At 34.8% G+C, this 10,549-nt stretch overlaps 1 protein-coding gene across 1 annotated transcript in view; it reads left to right on the top strand.

The window, feature by feature from the left end:
* The first annotated feature begins 2,278 nt into the window (after positions 1-2,278).
* LOC139977004 (roundabout homolog 2-like) overlaps positions 2,279-10,549 on the top strand; it is a 264,174-nt gene continuing 255,903 nt past the window's right edge. Inside the window, 1 exon segment of the mRNA XM_071985943.1 lies at positions 2,279-2,499. The gene's annotated coding sequence lies outside the window, so the exon portion shown is untranslated.

Below are 10,549 nucleotides of genomic sequence, written 5' to 3'. Positions count from 1 at the left end.
TAGAGCCCGTTACTATAGGGTCTTGCCTTACAGCTATCCCGATTTTCAAGATATTCACCCTTGTATGGTTTGTTATGATCTATGTCTAGAATGCTCCTTTAAGGCTTAATCGATGGTGATGTTGGTCACTTAGTCCAGCCTAATCTCTTGCCTAATGTCTCGCCGAAAGCATATATGGTCCCGATATTGGTCGTTTTGTTTCTGTGTCGGGACGAAGTTGAAGGGGAAGGGGAAGGGGGAGCTGGTAGCTTGAGATGTGAGGTCGGATGTCATGGATGTAGAGTTAACACGTTACGACCCACAGTGTATACAATCCGAACATCCAGGAATGCACGGAGACCTTTCTCATGCAAGCTAAATAACACACTGCCCTCAGTATCTATCCATACACCCACCCCCTCTCTAATATAATAACAAAGCTTGTCTCCTCCAAACTTACTTTTTATAATTTCTACATTAGCTTATCTCTATCTTTACAATGGTTTCGTTTCTTAAAATTTCGATGGGATTATTAGTACAACAAAGTTATTGTGAAAGGTTTCGTGACACCATTATATGAAGATGCGGGAAAATATATGGAATAGATAAAAATATATATATATATATATATATAAAAATAATTAAAAAAATATAAAGAAAAATGAACTAATGAGAAAGGATGAAGACATTTTTTTTATCAATTTACAATCGAAAACATTATTATATACGCGTGTGACTTGATGCAGCAACCCTGCGAAAGATGTTTTAACTGCAGAGTGGAATGCATTTATTCAACAATAAATAAATTCTTATATTTTACTGTGGATCTCGCTTTAGGGCTAATAACGTTCTGTACCGTTGACCTTGAAATCGTTTTCTATCCTTGGACGTATTTTTAACGCACAATAAATTTCTTCGTCCTTTTTGGACACAATCGCCAAGACATCGTGTCGCCATATTTGATTTCTTTACTGCAATGATATTTTCTCAAGGAATGAACTTGTAAACTGCACTTTATCTACTCAACTAATATTATATTATATATATATATATATATATATATATATATATATATATATATATATTATATATATATATATTTATATATATATTTATATATATATATATATATATATATATATATATATATATGTTGATACTAGTTGAGACTAGTGGAACACTAGTAGTTGTAATTCGGAGTTTTACTCAGAGTTGTCTGACGATCGCTATAACGCGTGAAACTCCGAGTTACAACTACTAGTGTTCCACTAGTCTCAACTAGTATCAACATATATTCCGCTCTGTCCACTGGACATAGAGCACTCTGCGCCAAGATAGACGCCAACCAACCAACTCTCTATATATATATATACATATACATATACATATATATATATATATATATATATATATATATATATATATATATATATATATATATATATATATATATATATATATATATATATATATATATATATATATATATATTTATATAACAAACTTAAGGAAACAAAGAGAAAAGGAATGAATTCTCACGGTGAAAGATTTTAAATTTAATCGCTGATACAGGACTTTGTGGGACATTTTAATTTTGTTAATAAAGTAGTCAATGCAGGCAAAATATCGTCAATGTTCCTCCATTCCCAGAAGCCATCTCCCGTATCAGCACTGTGTCCAGGGGTCTCGATAGCTATGTCGGTCCCCTGGACAATTGTGTTACGGGTCCCTCTTTGAAGTCCTCACAAATCCTCATGATATACGTGTATATGGACGTATTAAGATTTTGTCATTTCTGAAAGACAACTGATACACAATTATTTTACCCCATTTTTCCCGGGCGCCCTGATTGAACCCGAGCCTGGGCTGTATCCACTTAACCTTTCTCTCTCTTTATCTTTCATCTGCCTATTGTTGTTGTCCTATCATCATTTATTAAAACGAACAGTGACCTACACATGATGTTAGCCAAAACGCCAGTCGTTAATCATACCGAAGTTTGGCGACAAGATCTTTCTAAAGCTTGTGTATAAATTGACACTTATATAAATGGATTTTCCTCTTTCTTTGAGCCGAATCAAACCATGATATGAACTCTGCAGTTTACCACATGATTTTTTCCCCCGTATCTCTGTTTTTCTTTGACTCACGCGATTTGTTTTTACAACCTTTCATTTTTAACTGCGGAGAAATTCTACCCCCCTGTCAAGTAATAGATCAATCCGCGCATGGCCGTTTCACCTGTTTCATCTTTTGCACAACAAGTGTTGGTGGAATGTTTTGATCGCGACTCCAATACTTACACACTGGTAAAAAAAGTGATTACACTCGTTACACATGGTGATGCATAGTAACGTTAGCGGAGTACGTGCACTAAAGTTAGTTAACAAGGAACAGTTTCCACTTTCACTTTTTTTCCAGTCTTTGCGGAACTTAATACCTGAAATATTTGGATAATAGAAGGAATTATATGTGTTATTCTCTTTTCTTGTTTGAGATATTATTTCTAAGGGATACACGGTGAGTTTTTTAAAATGATTTTTCTCGAGCATTTCAGCTTTGCTGCACAGTGCATGTTTTGCGTTAATTGTGTTAGCCTGTATGATATATTATGGGGGTTATAGTACAGTCAGTTCGGCCTGAGTTTTAAACGAACGGAATGAGTTCAGTGTACTTGAGTCATTCAACTTTAGGCTGGTATAATTCTGTTCGTTGTCAACTGTTGAAGACAAATCGAATGATCATGAACCGTAATTTGTACTTACAGAAATGTAAGAATTGTGATTTCGTCGGCGAAAGACTAACTGAAAGAATTCAGTGGTTATAAATGAATGTTTTCTGAATTAAGTATATATAGACAGTACTGTGAAGTTTGTTATTGTTTTTATCATTGTGTGCACGAGAAATTAAACACGAAAAAAATATGTTTTAACTAAATTGTCGTGGTGCGGAAATTTGTAATTTTATCCAATAATCATACATCCAATGTATCATTCAAATAATTATAATTATCAGAGTATCAGCACAATTTGATTTTATTTCGGTTAAGTTCAGTTTTATCCCCTGAAAAATGATGATCATAGTTTAAATTTATTTTAGTTGGCTGAGCCTGAAACTTACACTCTATGGAAATTAGTCGGTATTTATAAAACTGCTTATTGGCACATAATATACAGGCATAGCGGTTTGTGACAGTCTGTATGACAGGCTCTTCAAAATATAAAATTCAATCTTAAGAGATGCATTTTGCGTTAAAAATTGCCACAATTTGATGGTAACAGCTCCACTTTTAAAGAGAAGATAAATTCAAACAAATGTATTTCTTTAGACCACCCAAAAAAAAATACCATAGAAATGATAAATAAGCAAACTTGTATTGCACTAAATTTGTGGGACACTTAATTATTAATCTTCTCTTTTGGATGACACCCATCCTCTCGCTGGTATAATTAAGCCTTCAGCCAAACGTTTTTGGCCGCACAAATTTCATAGCTTTCAATGCCAAATTATGTCATATAACGTGATTTATTATTTGATTAGAGTGACCCTGAACAAGGTACATAATTCAAATTGCAACTTTAATGAGCCGTTTACCAAATATTAATAGTAGAAGTACATATATATAACCTACTTTGCATCATGGCCTATACAATTAGACAGAACTGAAACTGGCTTATTTAAATTAACTGTTGAGGCCAAGGATAACGGCTATAATTTAAAATTGTACGTCAGCTACAGTAAGGAAAGCTCGTAGCCTGTTTGATTCTCTTTGAATATGAGGGAATTTGACCAAGAATGAATGATTCGACTGTGAAATTGAGCAAAACAGCCGACTTTAAGGCCGAAGTTTAACCAAGGACGTTACATTTCGTGGAAGGCACCAAAACCTTCAAGCAACATGTGCATGAATGCCTATAGAGGTATCGAGGCGAAATGTGAAGACCAAATGCACTAAAACAAGTACTCTCTGCACGATAGACTCAAAAGATGTTAAACTTGTACATCTTAACCCAGTTTCCTTTATTATCCACTACATTTCCAGTTAACTTTCTCTAAGCAAAGGGGGAGTAGTTTTATCGAATGTTTGGAAAATGATAGAACTGGCTCAATGTAGGCTATAAAGTAAATATAAATGATGTTACAATATAAGGCAATTTGTTTGACCTTTGCGTTAAATACAATTTTCCTCACCGTGGAACGTTTTTTAACCTATCAGCATATAGACTTACCAATTCTATTTAATTTATTCTGCCCAAGATCTGCCCAAGGCATCCTCCTGTCAAATTATGCAAAAGCTCTCATATTTATATCATATTCGCGCCTGATATTTAATCATCAATTATATTCTTTCCTGGCGCTGTAATTATGCCGTACAGATATATCAAAATAAACCAGAAATGAATATTAAAAATATTCAGCGTATACAATTATGGGGATTTTATACGTGTACTGGGTATTAAAATATTGCTGCACTTTAATCCTGTAACGTTGGGTATTGTGTTTTGTAGAATGTAGATGAACAGCTGTGCTTAGCCTATTTAGTATCATTAAAGAAAAGGAATGAATAGCTGAGGTCATTTTTTGATGATCCATGTTCCAATTTGAGAAAACTCACTTCATAAACTCATGCGGCCACAAAGCGATGCTAGTACAGCGGGCCTTGTCTAGATATGCAAATGAATTACACTTGATGTTTACTAACACTAACGGTACAGTCCAGCATGCGCTTGCTGGATTATGCGTTGTTGTGGATAGTGTAAACGCACATTGTATACGCTCTTTGCTTTTTGCGTTATCTCAGCTTTGTAAATGGCACAGTGGATATATGAATTAGTCATTGCAAAATTTTACAAGATTAAGTAACATACATCGCACAGGAGTGAGTCTACATGTAGGCGTGCTATAAATGCTCCTTGTAACATATCCTAAAGCAGCCGATACATAGATCGGATACCTGATCTGAAGCTGAAGCTCCCACAAGAGCATCTGGAGGTTGTAAACTTCGCCTAATAAAGAACTTTGTGCTTTGACCGCCCTTACTAACCAGTGATCAAATATGCCCGAATTTTAATAAAAATACTGAAATTTGCGCGGATAGAAAACCGAGCCACTTCTTTTGCGCTGGGGGAACGCGTGCCATCCCTCGTTAGGTAAACTTTTCAGTCTGGGAAATTGGCTACTGTTTTGAAACTTTGCACGAAGTGCAGATTGCTAACGTAACCTATCTTAACGGCGTAACGTTAGGCCTCCTTTCTTGTCGTAGAATTACAAATATCAAATAAACAAAACTTTAAGTCAAAACCAATGATAATATCACTAAATGACACATTATGCCGATGAAGTATGATATACACTTTTTGAGGAGGGCACACCTAGAACGTGATCTAACTACATTAGGGCCCACATCTTTAAACTTGCAGTTGTATAGCAACTGCCTTTCCATTGCATTTTGCGATGCAATACCAGATACATACATTGCTGGCCATAGGCATCGTTAGGCTATAGGCCCTAACTAAATTGTTCAACAGGAAAAAACACAAAAACTTAATATAGAGTAACTAGTAAGGGCTCAGGATAGTTGAGACGAGAGTAGTCTTCACTTGCAGGCTTAAATTGAACTTATAGTAGGTCTAGGCCTAAGTTAGGCTTGAAATATGTTACATGGCCTAGGTCCAGCTTCCATGCCAGGCATTAAGTTAATCCCATTGTTGAGTGAGGTGCTGCATATAGATATCATGCTGAGAATGCTGGCTAGACTAGGCATAGTTTTGGATGATTAACCCAGTACTTGCCTAATTGCACAAATTGTGGTTTTGAGCCTGGAGTGTATCCCAAATTATATTCTAAAACACAGTGATATGGAAGTTCTCAATATCTTGATAATTTGAAGTCAACAATTGATATCATAAATTAGAGTGCATTGTTAGGTTAATAATAAGCTTGGTGGATGTCTGGTCTCAGGTTTCTTCCCTGTCCTTGAATTTGATGTCAACAAAATTCTAATGAGTCAATATTCCCCAAGCAGTGCTCAAATTACCAAATTAACATTGAATCATTAAATTGTATCCATGTAACATAAATTACAGTTATTTGCTGAAAATTGGGAAATGTTTTGCTTCCAAAAAAAAAAAAAAAGAGGGAAAAGGGAAAACTTGTCTGTGCCCTTCAACAACAGGGTAAAATCCTTTTTAACAAATTGTATTACAAATCAGAGACAATCTTGCAATCTCTCAGTTTATCTTAAATTTTCCATTTATAGTTAATTGATTTATTATCCCATGGTCATGGCTACATTCGCTTAAAAGAAAATGGAAAAAGCCTTTCTCCTACTTTCGCTTTCAAAGGTGTTATATTTGTCAGTTAGATGTAAATTAAAGCCCACGGCTCTCCCTTGTTCTCTTAGACACATCAAGGAGGCCCACCCTGTCTTTTTGTTTTTACTTACAGTAAAAGTTTTTCTCAAGTATTTTTTTACAAGGGAAAACAACAAAATCCAAATAGTTGATGGATTTTCATGCCTAGAACGCTTCATGGTTTTATGAGCTGGAAAGTTGGAACTGAATTGACACTTGTCTGCCTTGAGTTGCCTCAGTTTGTCTTGAACATGTTAACACATGAGGACTTGCTTTGGGGTAAAAAATTCCATTTGATCCCAATTTATGCGCAGTTTTATAGTCAGTGACCTCAGCTGAGTGAAAATCAGTATAAAATACGGTGTATAGGGAAATGAAACTGACCATATGAAAGAATATATAGTTACAGAGTGTTCTGACAGAATTTTTTTGACCTTTCTCAGTCTTTTTAGAAACTATCGTATTATAAGTGAAGAGCTCTATAAGTTCCGGGCCATTAGCATGATTGTATTATATTGTAATAAATAATGGTCAACAGAAGGACAATCTGAACAAGTGTACTCTCTGAACCTCGGAATACAGTACTGACATTGCAACGCTTCCAAGACTACTTGTAATTCTAACCAACTGTCCGGCATGCTTAAATTTATTGTAATGCACAAAATGAAATTCTATCTAAGGCAGACCAACAGATATTTTGCCTGACTCTTGAGAAGTTTTGAGCTGGGACTTAAACTTTAATTCAGGACTATGAATGATGAAATATAGGATAGAATTTTTTAACTTTAACTTTTTATCCTTTGCTCTATAGTGAAGCAGCTAAAGTATTTGCATACATTTTGTCAACATAAAAAGCACAAGTACAGCCTCCCAAAATGATACACCGAGTAAAAGTAATTAACATACATAAATTAAGATAAGATAAGATAAGATAAACTTTATTGCATCCGATAGGGAAATTCACATGCTTGCAGATAAAACAGTAAGATATAAAAACGATACTATACAACAATAAGAGAACAAACAGTAGGACAATAAAAGCATAAGAAATGCTAATAACAAGGAACGGGAACAGATGCGCCGAAGCTCACAGAATGGCAAGGAATAAAAAGTATAAACAAATCACAAACGGTAAATATGATAAGAACCCAATGAAAGAAGGAAAGACAAAGGCAAGAGATTAACGATTAAAAGATGCATTAAAAATTCTAACAGCTTGTCCCATGAAAGATGAGGGGTAACGATTAGTATGAGCCTTCGGAGGTCTCATCCTCCCACTACGAGGGATAATACAATTATTTAATGGAGCGTGGAGAGGGTGATCGATATCCTTGAGAACTGAATGAAGCTTATCGTCAACCCGACTATCAAAGACCTCGTCAACCATTGGCAAGCGTTTCCCAACAGCTCTACCTGCTTGTTTAACAGTATCATCTAACACTTTCTTGGATGTCTTATTTATGTTACCAACCCAAGAAGTTATGCAGTATGACCAAACACTACTAATAATAGAGTTGTAAAAAATGGATAAAATGTTCTGGATCACGTCGAAAGAGACTAATTTCCTCAAGCAATACATTCGTGGTTTCAAACGTTTGGCAACATACTCAACATGTGCATCCCACTTTAGCTGATCATCCATAACTACACCCAAATATTTGTACTCAGTTACCCTATCCACTGTCTTACTGTCAATGACCACAGGTTCAGGCACTATCTTGTTCGCTCTCCGGAAGTCTATAATGAGTTCCTTCGTCTTGCTGACGTTAAGATGGAGATAATTCCTGTCGCATTCAGCAACAAAATTGGCAAATTGGCAAATTAGTGATGCCATTAATTAAATTAGAAAAGATAAATGCTGAAAGCCTACGTTCTACAGAACTAGTACTCATTTAATATGTTTACAGCAAATGACTCCTTCCTGTGCATGGTATATCAAATCAGTATAAAGTATACATATACAAGTGATTCACAGTACTACAGGTAGGTGCCTTATGGTGTTTGTGCATCATTTGACCTGACCTGAAGCCATTCACTTGCATACTTACATATATACTGTATTTTAGAACATTAGAGCATTGTACTGTAGTATTTTCCAAGAAGCTTTCTTCTCTGGTTTGATTACTTTTGCATTAATCTAAGAATAGTAAATGAATACTTCTTTTGTATACATTGCCATGGTTTTGTATTAAATTAATGTTGAATGTGTGCATTCTGTATAGGCTCCATTATGCACAGTGCATTAATATATGCTCAAAGATTGGTACTGTATGAGATGGACACAGTTTGTGTTCATAAATTATACAGTTTGGTTTGGTAAATAAACTGCCGAGAATATACTGAAGAAGACCTGAAGTGTAACAAAACATCTTAAAATATGACAACTTAAGTTCTCTGTCTCTATAAATGTCCTACTTTATATGTTCAGCTCACAGTGGGTACAGCTGTCAGCACTGTACAGTTTGTACCCATTTCTATACATATTGCAATATAACTGTTTTAACTGTATATTGCATTTTAACTCATTCTTCATAAAAAAAATGATTCAATATGCATGCAAACTACAGTGTTGTTTTCGTTCCGAAAATAGATTGATCCTTGTGGGATGTTTTAATCCCAATCCCCATTTTATGCATAGATATTACAATCAATTCAGCAAGGTTTACAATATGAGAATGACTGAATTTGATAAGCTTGGACGCTGGTTATATTTTTTCAGGATCGACAAAAAACGTTACTACTTAAAGGAGGACTATTTAGGCACAAAATAAATTTTGATTATATGTTGCACACACCTATATAACACTGTTATCAGTACAAGTTGTATTAAATACCACGTCTTTAAATATTTGAGAAATTATCCCTAAGTTAACTAAGGTTCGTCAGTTGTTGGTTTTTTTTCTGGGTAAATTGGTTGTCCGAACAGCGTATATGGTTGTCTGACCGATATGTCCATTGTAGGAGAGATGTACAGGTTTGATGTTAAAATAGAATAACAATTTTGGGCGTGATACCAATTTTTTTATCATTTTACCTACTGCTATTCATACATTGATTTAAAAAACAAAATTCACAACAATTTGATGTACAATTGATCCCCTCCCTAGTAGTATTGCACTAAGTTTTTACTTAAAATAATTACCTGACATTTCAACTAAGGAAGGAGAAAAAAGAATGAAAATTTATTATTTAATATAAATGATATAAGTACTACTGTACCTGTACCATGAAAACTTGTCTTAGACATTAAATTTGATGGAATTATTAATAATTCTGCCCAAGTTTATCTCTGTTTAGAACATGGTGTAAATATCTAAATCTATTGAGATTCCCTTTAGTTTGAAACTTCATATTTTAAATAATAGGCTTAAATCTTGTTTTAAGTTAATATGCTTAAATCTTATTATAAGTAATAGGCCATAAAGTTTGTTAAATAGCTTGAAAAAGACGATCAATCACAAGCACTCGCTTTATATACTGTAGATCCTTCTGTAGAGGTCAGCTACAGGTAAGTCAATATGGCTTTTATTATGTACATTTATTAGAAAACCAGACAAGTTTTCTTCACAATGTTTTTGAAATTCAGGGCACTAGAGATATAATGTGGCTATATAAGAGAGGAAATCATTTATGGAAGTATTGAATAAATTTTGCTTTCTTACTTACCTGTCCCCTCACAACATTACTACTCTCGCTGCTCTACCGTGTCTAGAGTGAACGGGTAACCTTTTTAGTAATGAACACCCTTTGCGGTCGAACACAAACTTACAGTGGCCCCGCCTCCTTCCTTAATTCTGCCGCTCACAGTGTTCGAGAGTGTTGTCATACAGTATATATAGTGGTCACTTAGACTTTTGTTAACACGTTTGGGCAAGTGTTGATTTAAGACAAGGTAAAATTATCATTTGTTAACTTTCATCTTTAGATACATATATTCAACTTTATAGTATCATAAAAGGGTAAATAATAAATATATATTTTTGCTGTATGTTTAGCAGGCGCGTAGCCAGGAATTTGCCAAGGGAGGGGGGAAACTGTAGATTCGGCATTGCAAACTATCTAAGCGTAGCGCCACCATGATTGGCGCGAAGCGTACAAGAAAATTTTGGCTGAAAATGCCTCCCAGATCGCTGGAAAAGGCACTTCCCAGGCCTTGTAAGTTGCATCTTAGCATTTTCTCTTTTGAAAATACTAGCGATATCATAAAAACATTAAAA

This window comes from Apostichopus japonicus, chromosome 12, assembly GCF_037975245.1.
Source record: "Apostichopus japonicus isolate 1M-3 chromosome 12, ASM3797524v1, whole genome shotgun sequence".
Taxonomy (NCBI): domain Eukaryota; kingdom Metazoa; phylum Echinodermata; class Holothuroidea; order Aspidochirotida; family Stichopodidae; genus Apostichopus; species Apostichopus japonicus.
Note: the sequence above shows the minus strand (reverse complement) of the source record. Positions and strands in the feature narration are given on the sequence as shown.